Source organism: Bison bison, unplaced genomic scaffold (assembly GCF_000754665.1).
Source record: "Bison bison bison isolate TAMUID 2011002044 unplaced genomic scaffold, Bison_UMD1.0 scf7180017864296, whole genome shotgun sequence".
NCBI lineage: Eukaryota > Metazoa > Chordata > Mammalia > Artiodactyla > Bovidae > Bison > Bison bison.
In genome coordinates, this window is record NW_011494868.1 from 2,643,349 (window position 1) to 2,654,516 (window position 11,168).

Sequence of the window (11,168 nt, forward strand, 5' to 3'; positions counted from 1 at the left end):
TTCAGACAGCCATTTTGCTTTTTTGCATTTATTTTCCATGGGGATGGTCTTGATCCCTGTCTCCTGTACAGTGTCACAAACCTCAGTCCATAGTTTATCAGGCACTCTGTCTATCAGCTCTAGTCCCTTAAATCTATTTCTCACTTCCGCTATATAATCATAAGGGATTTTATTTAGGTCATACCTGAATAGTCTAATGGCTTTCCCTACTTTCTACAATTTAAGTCTGAATTTATAAATAAGGAGTTCATGATCTGAGCCACAGTCAGCTCCTGGTCTTGTTTTTGCTGACTGTATCGAGCTTCTCCATTTTTGAATACAAAGAATATAATCAATCTGATTTCAGTATTGACCATCTGGTGATGTCCATGTGTAGAGTCTTCTCTTGTGTTGTTGGAAGAGGGTATTTGCTATGACCAGTGTATTCTTTTGCCAAAACTCTATTAGCCTTTGCCCTGCTTCATTCTGTACTACCAAGGTCAAATTTGCCTGTTACTCCAGTTGTTTCTTGACTTCCTACTTTTGCATTCCTGTCCCCTATAATGAAAAAGACATCTTTTTTGGGTGTTAATTCTAGAAGGTCTTCATAGAACTGTTCAACTTCAGCTTCTTCAGCATTACTGGTTGGGGCACAGACTTGGAATATCATGATATTGAATGGCTTGCCTTGGAAATCAACAGAGATCATTCTGTCGTTTTTGAGATTGCATTTAAGTATTGCATTTTGGACTCTTTTGTTGACTATTATGGCTACTCCATTTCTTCTAAGAGATTCTCGCCCACAGTAGTAGATATACTGGTCATCTCAGTTAAATTCACCCATTCCAGTCCATTTTAGTTTGCTGATTCCTAAAGTTACTTGGGCTTTATCATATACTGCTTGTAAGAAAAGTTCATCCATATTCAAAACAAATCTTCATATTTAATATGTTGATGGAGAATTCTGTTTTTCTAAAACTACTTTTATGACTTTTTTGAAAATTAAGCCCTGAGCAAATACGCTAAATGACAATGTAAATTGATTTTTTTTTGTTTTCAGTATTTTTGTTTCTTGTGTGTAACAAACAAAAAGTTTAACCAAATTCATCTTATTTTTATTAATACTTGTAGATTAATTAGATGAATTGTCTTTTTCAAATTTCCAGATTTAGGGACAGTTGGAGCAATGTATTTATAATGTTAGAAGAAATCATTGGCTTTGGCTTTAGAAAAACAAGGAAAGATGAAAAATTGAAACAATAAACTCAAGTTTCACAGAATTGTAAAAATTTTCATCAATAATTTTGCCACCCAAGAAGGACGAATTAAATATCATTATAAGGACAGACAGCAAATGTACAAAATTATGCTAAAAAAAGATGCGTAGGAACACTACTGAGAAAGAAATCTCAGAAACAAATTAATTAGAACTATGGAAAGTGATAGGGATTTTACTAATTATAACATTATTGTCAGATAAATGAGACAAAGTCATTCATTACATTTTTTTCATAATACATTCTGCACTTCAACTTACCTTATCTGTTTGAGTGAATACAAAAATAAAATGTTGCAGAAGAATAAATAACAGATTGGAAGGTATAATTTTTTTTAAAGAATTTTCTTAAGAGTAGATTCTTTTTCTTACTTTATGCTGAATTTTTTATTACATTACAATTTTGTCAGGTAAAAAATAATTTAAATATTATTTTCATATTCATTTGCCTCTTTCTATTCCCATTGATCATTCTCTTTCTCTTTTCCTTCTCTGTCTCTCTCCAGGCACTTTCTGCTTCATTTCAGAATTTTTTTAATAAATTGAACTAGTCATTGACATGACCAAATATATAAAAATAATTTTTTAATGGTTAACAGTCTTATCATCAACAGTAATGTCCAACTGGAAAATAAATGGTAAAGTTGCAAGGTTTGATCACCCTACATGACTTTTTAGCCAGCATTTGCATTATTCTGAATTTTAACCATTATAGAAGTCCTCTTGCATATTAATTTTTCTCTCTACCACTAAGAAGATGATAAGAACAGATGATACTGAAGAATGATACTTTTATACTGTGCAAGTTACTTAATTTTATAAATAGAATTTGTCTTAGTGGCAACTTAAGGCAGTAACATGAGCCATTTCTGTTGTTTTCTTCATCTTTTTTAATCTTTAATGACTTTTGTTAATTCATATATTTCTTTGGCTGAAATTTCTGTCTTAAGTATCTTAATGCCCTTTGTGTAAGTAATTTGTTCCTAAGGACCCCTCCATTTTAATCTGCTTTGTGTCTTACTGAATAATAAGTATTTTGTAATATTGAATAGAAAATGTTTCAGAGACTCAGAATCTTCAGAAACAAAGTCTTATTAAAGCTTGGCTGCACAAGTGACAATGCCTGAAAACCCAGCACAACTCCATTCTCAGGAACAGGACATCATATTCAAAAGAGGTTAATTAAGTTCCACTTCATAAATTATATAGAGTTGGCCAAAGAGCAGGACTATAAAGTAACAGAACATTTCACTAGAATTTTTGTCACTGATGTCTCAACAAAAAACTTTTGTCAATACCCACTTCAGTAAACATTTTGAGGATATTTGATCAGTTGCTTTCAATCTCCTTATTCAAAAGTCCAAGGCTTTTTTGATGGCAGCATTCCATTATTTATCTCCAAACTAGCAGTGTTACACCTTTGTTCCTTATCTGAAAGTTGTCTTTTTTTAACCATATAGCCATATCCAGTGCTTCCTGTTAAAATTAAAGTAGTTAACATTAATAAATCCCTGCTACCTGGGAGGCTACAGTCGATGGGGTCACAAAGAGTTGGACATGACTGAGCAACTAAGCATACACATGCCCAGCAGTAACTAGCTACCTTTAAAATGGTATAATATTAAATAGCAAAATCAGAACTCTCCTTCCAGCAATGAAATCATGAAAGAATCAGCTTATTCCCTTAAGCAGAAAACAAGTATAAAATGGACTGAAATTATTCAAAATAATCACTTCAAGAACTAAAAATGACCAAAGGCAGGTCACAAATGGAGAGGTGTTTATTCGTGAAGAATGACTATTTCACTGGTTAAGAAAGGTGGATTTATGATCTTTCCATGCTGGATTGTCCCCATCTCCAACTCAGAGGATGAAAGCTGTAGCTTTACTTGCCCAGAGGTAGAAATTTGGTTTAAGGCTAAAGCACAGCAACTAGAAACCAAAGAGGAGTTTTGGATCAAGATAATCATAGGAAAGCTGAGATAAGCTCTACACATATCCCTGGGTGACTTCTAAACTATGCATGCAAGCCTTGGAGAAATGTGAAAATTTGCTGCGTCTTAAATGTATTCCTCACTCCACAGCTCATGAAGGCACAGGATAAAAGATGTATTGGCTTTTGGTGTCTGAGAATAGTCTCTGTCTAAATCACTGGCTGACTGCTGAACTACACAGACACAGAGTAGACCTCTATGGACAAAAGCTGAAGAAAATTGAGCAAAGACGTCTCACAGTGTAAACCCATCACAAAGGTAAAGGATTTTACATTTGGAGACCAGGAAAGTTAATCAACTACTAAAACAAGCATTCATTGAAAGGGCTGATGCTGAAGTTGAAGCTCCAATAACTAGGACACCAGATGGGAAGAGCTGACTCATTGGAAAAGACCCTGATGCTGGGAAAGACAGTAGGTTGGAGCAGAAGGGGACGACAGAGAATGAGATGGTTGGATATCATCATTGACTTAATGGACATGAGTTTGAGCAAACTCCAAGAGATAGTGAGGGACAGGGAAGCCTGGTGCACTGTAATCATGGGGTGGCAAAGAGTTGGATACGACTGAGTGACGGAACAACAACAACAACAACAACAAGCATAAAACAGCAACCCTCAGAAGAATAAGACAGAATTAAGAGTCACCACAATATATCATCTAATCTCCAGCTTTCAACCAAAAGTTAGTAGATGTGTGGATAAATTAATAAATGTGATACATAATCAGAAAAAAAAGTCACATATGCTAGCTAAAACAAATGTTTCAAAGCAGTCACTATGAATATGTTCCAAAATTTTTCTTAAAATGTCCAAGGAATTAAAGGAAATAAGCTAATAATAAGAAGCAAATAGGGATCTCAAGAGAAAATTTAAAAAGAGCCAAATAGGAATTGTAAAGCTGAAAATACAATAACAAAAGGTAAAAATCACTAGATAAATTTAATAGCAGCATTCAGATGACAAAAAAAAAAAAATGTGAACTTGAAATATAGAAAAGAAAGGATTAAAGATAAAAGAAGTCATTTAAAGTAGAAGCTAAACCTTTCAGAAGATCACTAAAACTGAGAAATCTTTAACTAGAATAAATATCTAGCTAAAGCTTTAGCTAGAAGAAGAAATGAATGAAATATACATTACCAATATTAGGAATGAAAAAGAGGATATCAATATAGAGACTCCAGATATTAAAAAGAAAGGGAATATTATAAACACTTAATGCCAAAAAAAAAGTTTTACTTTATGGAAAATAAGTTCTTTTTAATACAAAATTACAAATATTAACTCAAGAAAAATAAAAAAGTTGAATCCTACTCAATCAATTGAATAAATAGCATTGGCTATTTAAAATCTTCTCCCCCCAAAATAAAGGTTCAGAGAGCTTCACTGGTGAAGTCTATTACTTAAAGAAGAAATTCTGCCAATCCTGACAAAGCTTCTACAGAAACTAATTTGTGATATTTTTTTAAATTTTATTTTATTTTTAAACTTTACAATATTGTATTGGTTTTGCCAAATATCGAAATGAATCTGCCACAGGTATACATGTGTTCCCCATCCTGAACCCTCCTCCCTCCTCCCTCCCCATGAAGCCAATATTACACTGATAACCAGGCCAGGCAAAGACAACATATGAAAACTACAGACTGATATCCTTCATAAATATAAATGCAAAAATTCTTAATAAAATAATAGCAAATAAAATCCAGCAATATATAAAAAGAATAATGCATTATGATCTAAAAGGTTTATCCTAGGAACACAAATTCACTTTAAATTAAAAATCAATCAATGTCATCTATCACATCAAAAGATATTTATCTATGAATTACTTTCTCCCCTGGCACATACTTTAGTTTGTTTTCAATCACCTGTGTAATTCTGTTTATTCTTATTTTACATTTGAGGAATCAGAGATCAAGAAGAGTTCAGTAACTGGCCAAATTTCACATATCATATAAAAGGCATCAAGAATTGTAGCACGGGTCTGCCTCATCTTAAATTATTCTTTCTACTGTGAATCTTCCACTGAAGACTTTCAATAGTATGAAAAAGGAATCTTTTTAATGAATTGCTTGTGTTCTCTCAGGTAGTAACTTTGCCAACATCCTTTATATTCTGGATAATAAATACTTTATACAAAGCAGTGTGTTCCATGCTGTTGGACACATAATAACTGTTCTATTTCCCTTCAGTTCAGTTGAGTTCAGTTCAGTCCCTCAGTCGTGTCCAAATTTTTGTGACCTTATGAATCACAGGACGCCAGGCCTCCCTGTCCATCACCAACTCCCGGAGTTCACCCAAACTCATGTGCATCGAGTCAGTGATGCCATCCAGCCATCTCATCCTCTGTTGTCCCCTTCTCCTCCTGCTCCCAATCCCTCCCAACATCAGGGTCTTTTCCAATGAGTCACCTCTTCACATCAGGTGGCCAAAGTATTGGAGTTTCAGCCTCAGCATCAGTCCTTCCAATGAACACTCAGGACTGGTCTCCTTTAGGATGGACTGGTTGGATCTCTTTGCAGTCTAAGACTCTCAAAGAGTCTTCTCCAACACCACAGTTCAAAAGCATCAATTCTTCAGCGCTCAGTTTTCTTCACAGTCCAACTCTTACATCCATACATGACCACTGGAAAAACCATAGCCTTGACTAGATGAACCTTTGTTGGCAAAGTAATGTCTCTGCTTTTGAATATGCTATCTAGGTTGGTCATAACTTTCCTTCCAAGGAGTAAGCATCTGCAGTGATTTTGGAGCCCAAAATAATAAAGTCTAACACTGTTTCCACTGTTTCCCCATCTATTTCCCATGAAGTGATGGGACCAGATGCCATGATCTTCATTTTCTGAATGTTGAGCTTTAAGCCAACTTTTTCACTCTCCACTTTCACTTTCATCAAGAGGCTTTTGAGTTCCTCTTCACTTTCTGCCATAAGCGTGGTGTTATCTGCATATCTGAGGTTATCGATATTTCTCCTGGCAATCTTGATTCCAGCTTGTGCTTCTTCCAGCCCAGCATTTCTCATGCTGTACTCTGCATATCCCTTGCATAGCATCAGATGTCCAGAATCCAGTCTCAAAAATAGTTCTGAAACCTATGAATTTGAAACATTAGATGCACAAAAGTTTCCCGTATTCCATTTGGTTAAAAAAAAGTCTGCTACCCTATGTGAGGTCCAAGGGAAAAATGAAAACGCAAAGGGCTTGAGTCCTGCTTCAGAGGATGCCTTCTTTATCCCCAAAATAATTATGGCAGTTCATGTGAGTGTGTACATGTAATTAAAATCCATCACATGAGAAAATAAAATAATATTTTATACACAAATATCCATGAATGCTCTTGCACTAGATCTATAGTACAAGATCTTTTGAAGGATTAAATAAAAGTATCATGAAGCAAAAAAAAAATCCTCAACATGAGCACATTTGGAACGTGGGAGTAAACCTTGCAGAAAATTCAGATTAGGTATATTCTTTAGAAATGTTTTCAAAAGCCCTTTTAAAAAAACACCAATATGCAAATGCATGAAACTCTTCTTTAATATTTTTAAAAAATTATTAACACCGAGCCTTCAGATTTAGACATCCATACCCTAAATCATCCCCTAGAGGAGGAAGTGGCAACTGACTCCAGTATTCTTGCCTGGATAATCTCATGAACAGAGGAGCCTGGTGGGCTGCCGTCCATGGAGTCGCAAGAGTCTATCATGACTGAGTGACGGAGCATGAGCGCACTAAACCAGATGGCTCCTTTCTCTAGCACCCATTTCCAATCTCGTTCTTACGTCCCCAGATTCCACATGGACTTTCAAACGCTGTAAATCTCATTACATAGTTAATATCTGGAAATGCAGAGGAATATAACTACCATGGCTGTCTGTTCAGAAGATCAAACCCATCTATTTATACACTATTGATGTTAACACACACCCATATATGTATATGTGTGTGTGTGTATATGCAATTTCACTATTTCCTTTATGGGTGTTTTCTATTGTTGAACATTTCTGTTCCTGGGTTTCTGCACAGACTTTCTGCGACTTCTTTATTCCACATTATTATACCTAGGAATTATGCCCATATAGTGATGAAAGCTGTGTAAAGGAAGACTTTCTATAGGTAATGATGTCTCAGATCTAAGAATTAATCTCTAAATTGTGGCTGGAAATACAGTTGGATTCTTAAGAACCATGGACTTCTTGCTAAAAATATGAGTTATCTGTCTCTATCAATGAATGGATTCCTAGAGGAACTTACACTTTTAACAAGAATACCTGGTGATTTGAATACGTATATTATGACATTGTTTGGCACTGAACTATAATTTGGAGAACGATTCAGACTTTTATAGGGGTTAGACTTTTCTTAGGTGTTTTTAGAGGGACTATAATTGTCAGTCATGAAGCAGTGACTCTATAAAAGATATGGTCTTGTGGAAGGCAACTGTCAGGATATGGGAACTTTCAGAAATAAATCTCAGAATGATAGTTTAGTATTATTTAGATTACAAATTACCAAAATGCAACTACTGGAACTCTGTTCTCCAGGCACGGCTTCCCTGGAGGAAACAAACACCTTCCTTGCTTACACACATTTCCTTCAACTAACAATGATACTCTGCAGCAACTCTGCCCTCAGAAAACTTCTCAAAAAGTTAAATACGTTTGTATAATTATTTTAAATCCCAGCTCAAGAGTTACATATCATAAAAAGTCTTCTTTAAACAGAATACAGTGGTTGATTCCTGTATTAAAATGCCTTAAAATGAAAGTTACAGAAGTCCAAACTTGAATGGTTCAAACAATGAAAAGAAAAAAGGCACCAAGCAAATCAAAATAAAAGGCAAGGAGTAAAAGAAAAAGGTATTAATCTGGCTTCCTTGACTTTGTATTTTCCAATATTTTGGCCACCTCATGCGAAGAGTTGACTTATTGGAAAAGATTCTGATGCTGGTAGGGATTGGGGGCAGGAGGAGAAGGGGACGACAGAGGATGAGATGGCTGGATGGCTTCACCGACTAGATGGACATGAGTTTGAGTGAACTCCGGGACTTGGTGATGGACAGCGAGGCCTGGCGTGCTGCGATTCATGGGGTCACGAAGAGTCGGACACAACTGAGCGACTAACTGAACGGCCAAACAGAGGAAGGGAGAAAAACTGGTTATTCCTTGTATTTATAATACATTCACAGAAATGTGGAATTGAATGTTTGCATTTAATTACTCCAGCTTCTATCATTTCTTCCTTTAGTCATCATGTTCTCTCTAGTATTACTCTCATCTCACAGCAACGATTCCCCTGCATTCATTTTTGTTAGCTAATGTTAATGTGTGGCTTGAGATGATACGAACCCAGTTGCCTGTATACCACAAGGCTTCAAATCTGTTGTGAATAAAGAGAGGATGGAAGTACGTGGGCCAAGTGTATGAGTCAGATAGGCTCATCTCAAGAGTGAAATGCTTTCCCATTCAGTTAATGGTCGTATTGAATCTAGCAGTTACCAGATCCTCAGGTGCCATATCACATCAATGCAGAAAACCTCCCTCTGGTCTGAACCATATTGTCATATTTCATGCAAGCCATTCCTTTCTAGTTTGCTAATATTCCAATATAGTTGTCATACTCAGTTACGGAAATCAAGTATAAGCATATATCATAAATGCAAATATAAAACCAAATCAGTGTTAGGTCTTCACTACATTAAACCCCTGTCGAGTCTAATTACAGCTCCCTCAAACATCCTTTCATCGGAGGACACTTTGGGTTGTTGGAAAGGTAACAGGGACCTTGCGTTAGACAATGTAATTCCTAAGGGCAAAGAGCAGGTATTTTTGACAATGGTATATGTAATGGTAGCATCTGCTTCTTAAGCAAGTCCATTCAGTTAATTAAGACCCTTCTTAATATTTAGACCCATTTAATCATTCAAAACTATTACTGCTAAGCATTTTAATATGAGTTAAGCAGAACAATAGAAATGACTGTCCAAATAACTACTACTTTGCTTCTACTGGTCTGCCCTTCAAATATATCAAAGCCAAGGACTAAAATTTAGTTCAATTACTTTTGAAAGACTTTCTGGTGCTACCATCCCATCCTTAATCATTTGGAGTCCTTAACTTCTTATACTCAGTTTGACTAATTCCAATCTTGACATAGTGACATAGTGTCCATCACTCAGTCATAGCCGACTCTTTGTATTAATCTGGCTTCCTTGACTTTGTATTTTCCAATATTTTGGCCACCTCATGCGAAGAGTTGACTTATTGGAAAAGACTCTGATGCTGGCAGGGATTGGGGGCAGGAGGAGAAGGGGATGACGGAGGATGAGATGGCTGGATGGCATCACCCATTCGATGGATGTGAGTCTGGGTGAGTTCTTATATTGGTGACAAGTTGATGCTGGAAACTTCTGGCTTACAAGAGCCAATTGTAAAAATTCAGGATTTTTTAAGCCAGTTTGGCTTCCCTGATAGCTCAGTTGGTAAAGAATCTGCCAGCAATGCAGGAGACCCTGGTTCAATTCCTGGGTCAGGAAGATCCACTGGAGAAAGGATAGGCTACCCACTTCAGTATTCTTGAGCTTCCCTTGTGGTTCAGCTAGTAAAGAATCCACCTGCAATGCCAGAGACCTGGGTTTTATCCCTGGGTTGGGAAGATCCCCTGGAGAAGAGAAAGGCTACCCACTCCAGTATCCTGGCCTGGAGAATTCCATGGACTGTACAGTCCATGGTGTTACAATAGCTGGACACGACTGAGCAACTTTCACTTTCAAGCCAGTTTTAAAACTAGAAGTTGACATTAGCTAAGGTGAGAATATTTACACATGGAAATTGGTAAGCACTACAAATCAGAACTCTTTATTTTACCAGACAGTGGGTTTACCACCACATTCATAATAGAGAAATGTCATGCTAGCCAAAATTATGTTACCTTCTAATCTTTAGGAAGCTTCTCATTCAGTTTCTTCTGTCAGAAGTCTTGTAGGCTCTTCTTTAAAACCTGGAGGACAAATTCTATTTTACATGATGTTATCGATGGGCTCAATAAAGGACAGAAATGGCAGGGACCTAACAGAAGCAGAAGATATTAAGAAGAGATGGCAAGAATACACAGAAGAACTATACAAAAAAGATCTTCACGACCCAGATAATCACAATGGTGTGTGGTCACTCACCTAGAGCCAGACATCCTGAAATGTGAGTCAGGTGGGTCTTAGAAAGCATCACTACGAACAAAGCTAGTGGAGGTGATGGAATTCCATTCAAGCTATTTCAAATCTGGAAAGACGATGCTGTGAAAGTGCTATACTCAATATGCCAGCAAATATGGAAAACTCAGCAGTGGCCACAGGACTGGAAAAGGTCACTTTTCATTCCAATCCCAAAGAAAGGCAATGCCAAAGAATGCTCAAACTACTGCACAATTGCACTCATCTCACACACTAGTAAAATAATGCTCAAATTCTCCAAGCCAGGCTTCAGCAATACGTGAACTGTGAACTTCCTAATGTTCAAGCTGGTTTCAGAAAAGGCAGAGGAACCAGAGATCAAATTGTCAACATCCACTGGATCATGGAAAAAGCAAGAGAGTTCCAGAAAAACATCTATTTCTGCTTTATTGACTATGACAAAGCCTTTGACTGTGTGGATCACAATAAACTGTGGAAAATTCTGAAAGAGATGGGAATACCAGACCACCTGACCTGCCTCTTGAGAAATCTGTATGCAGGTCAGGAAGCAACAGTTAGAACTGGACATGGAACAACAGACTGGTTCCAAATAGGAAAAGGAGTACATCAAGGCTGTATATTGCACCCTACTTATTTAACTTATATGCAGAGTACATCATGAGAAACACTGGGCTGGAGGAAGCACAAGCTAGAATCAAGATTGCTGGGAGAAATATCAATAACCTCAGAT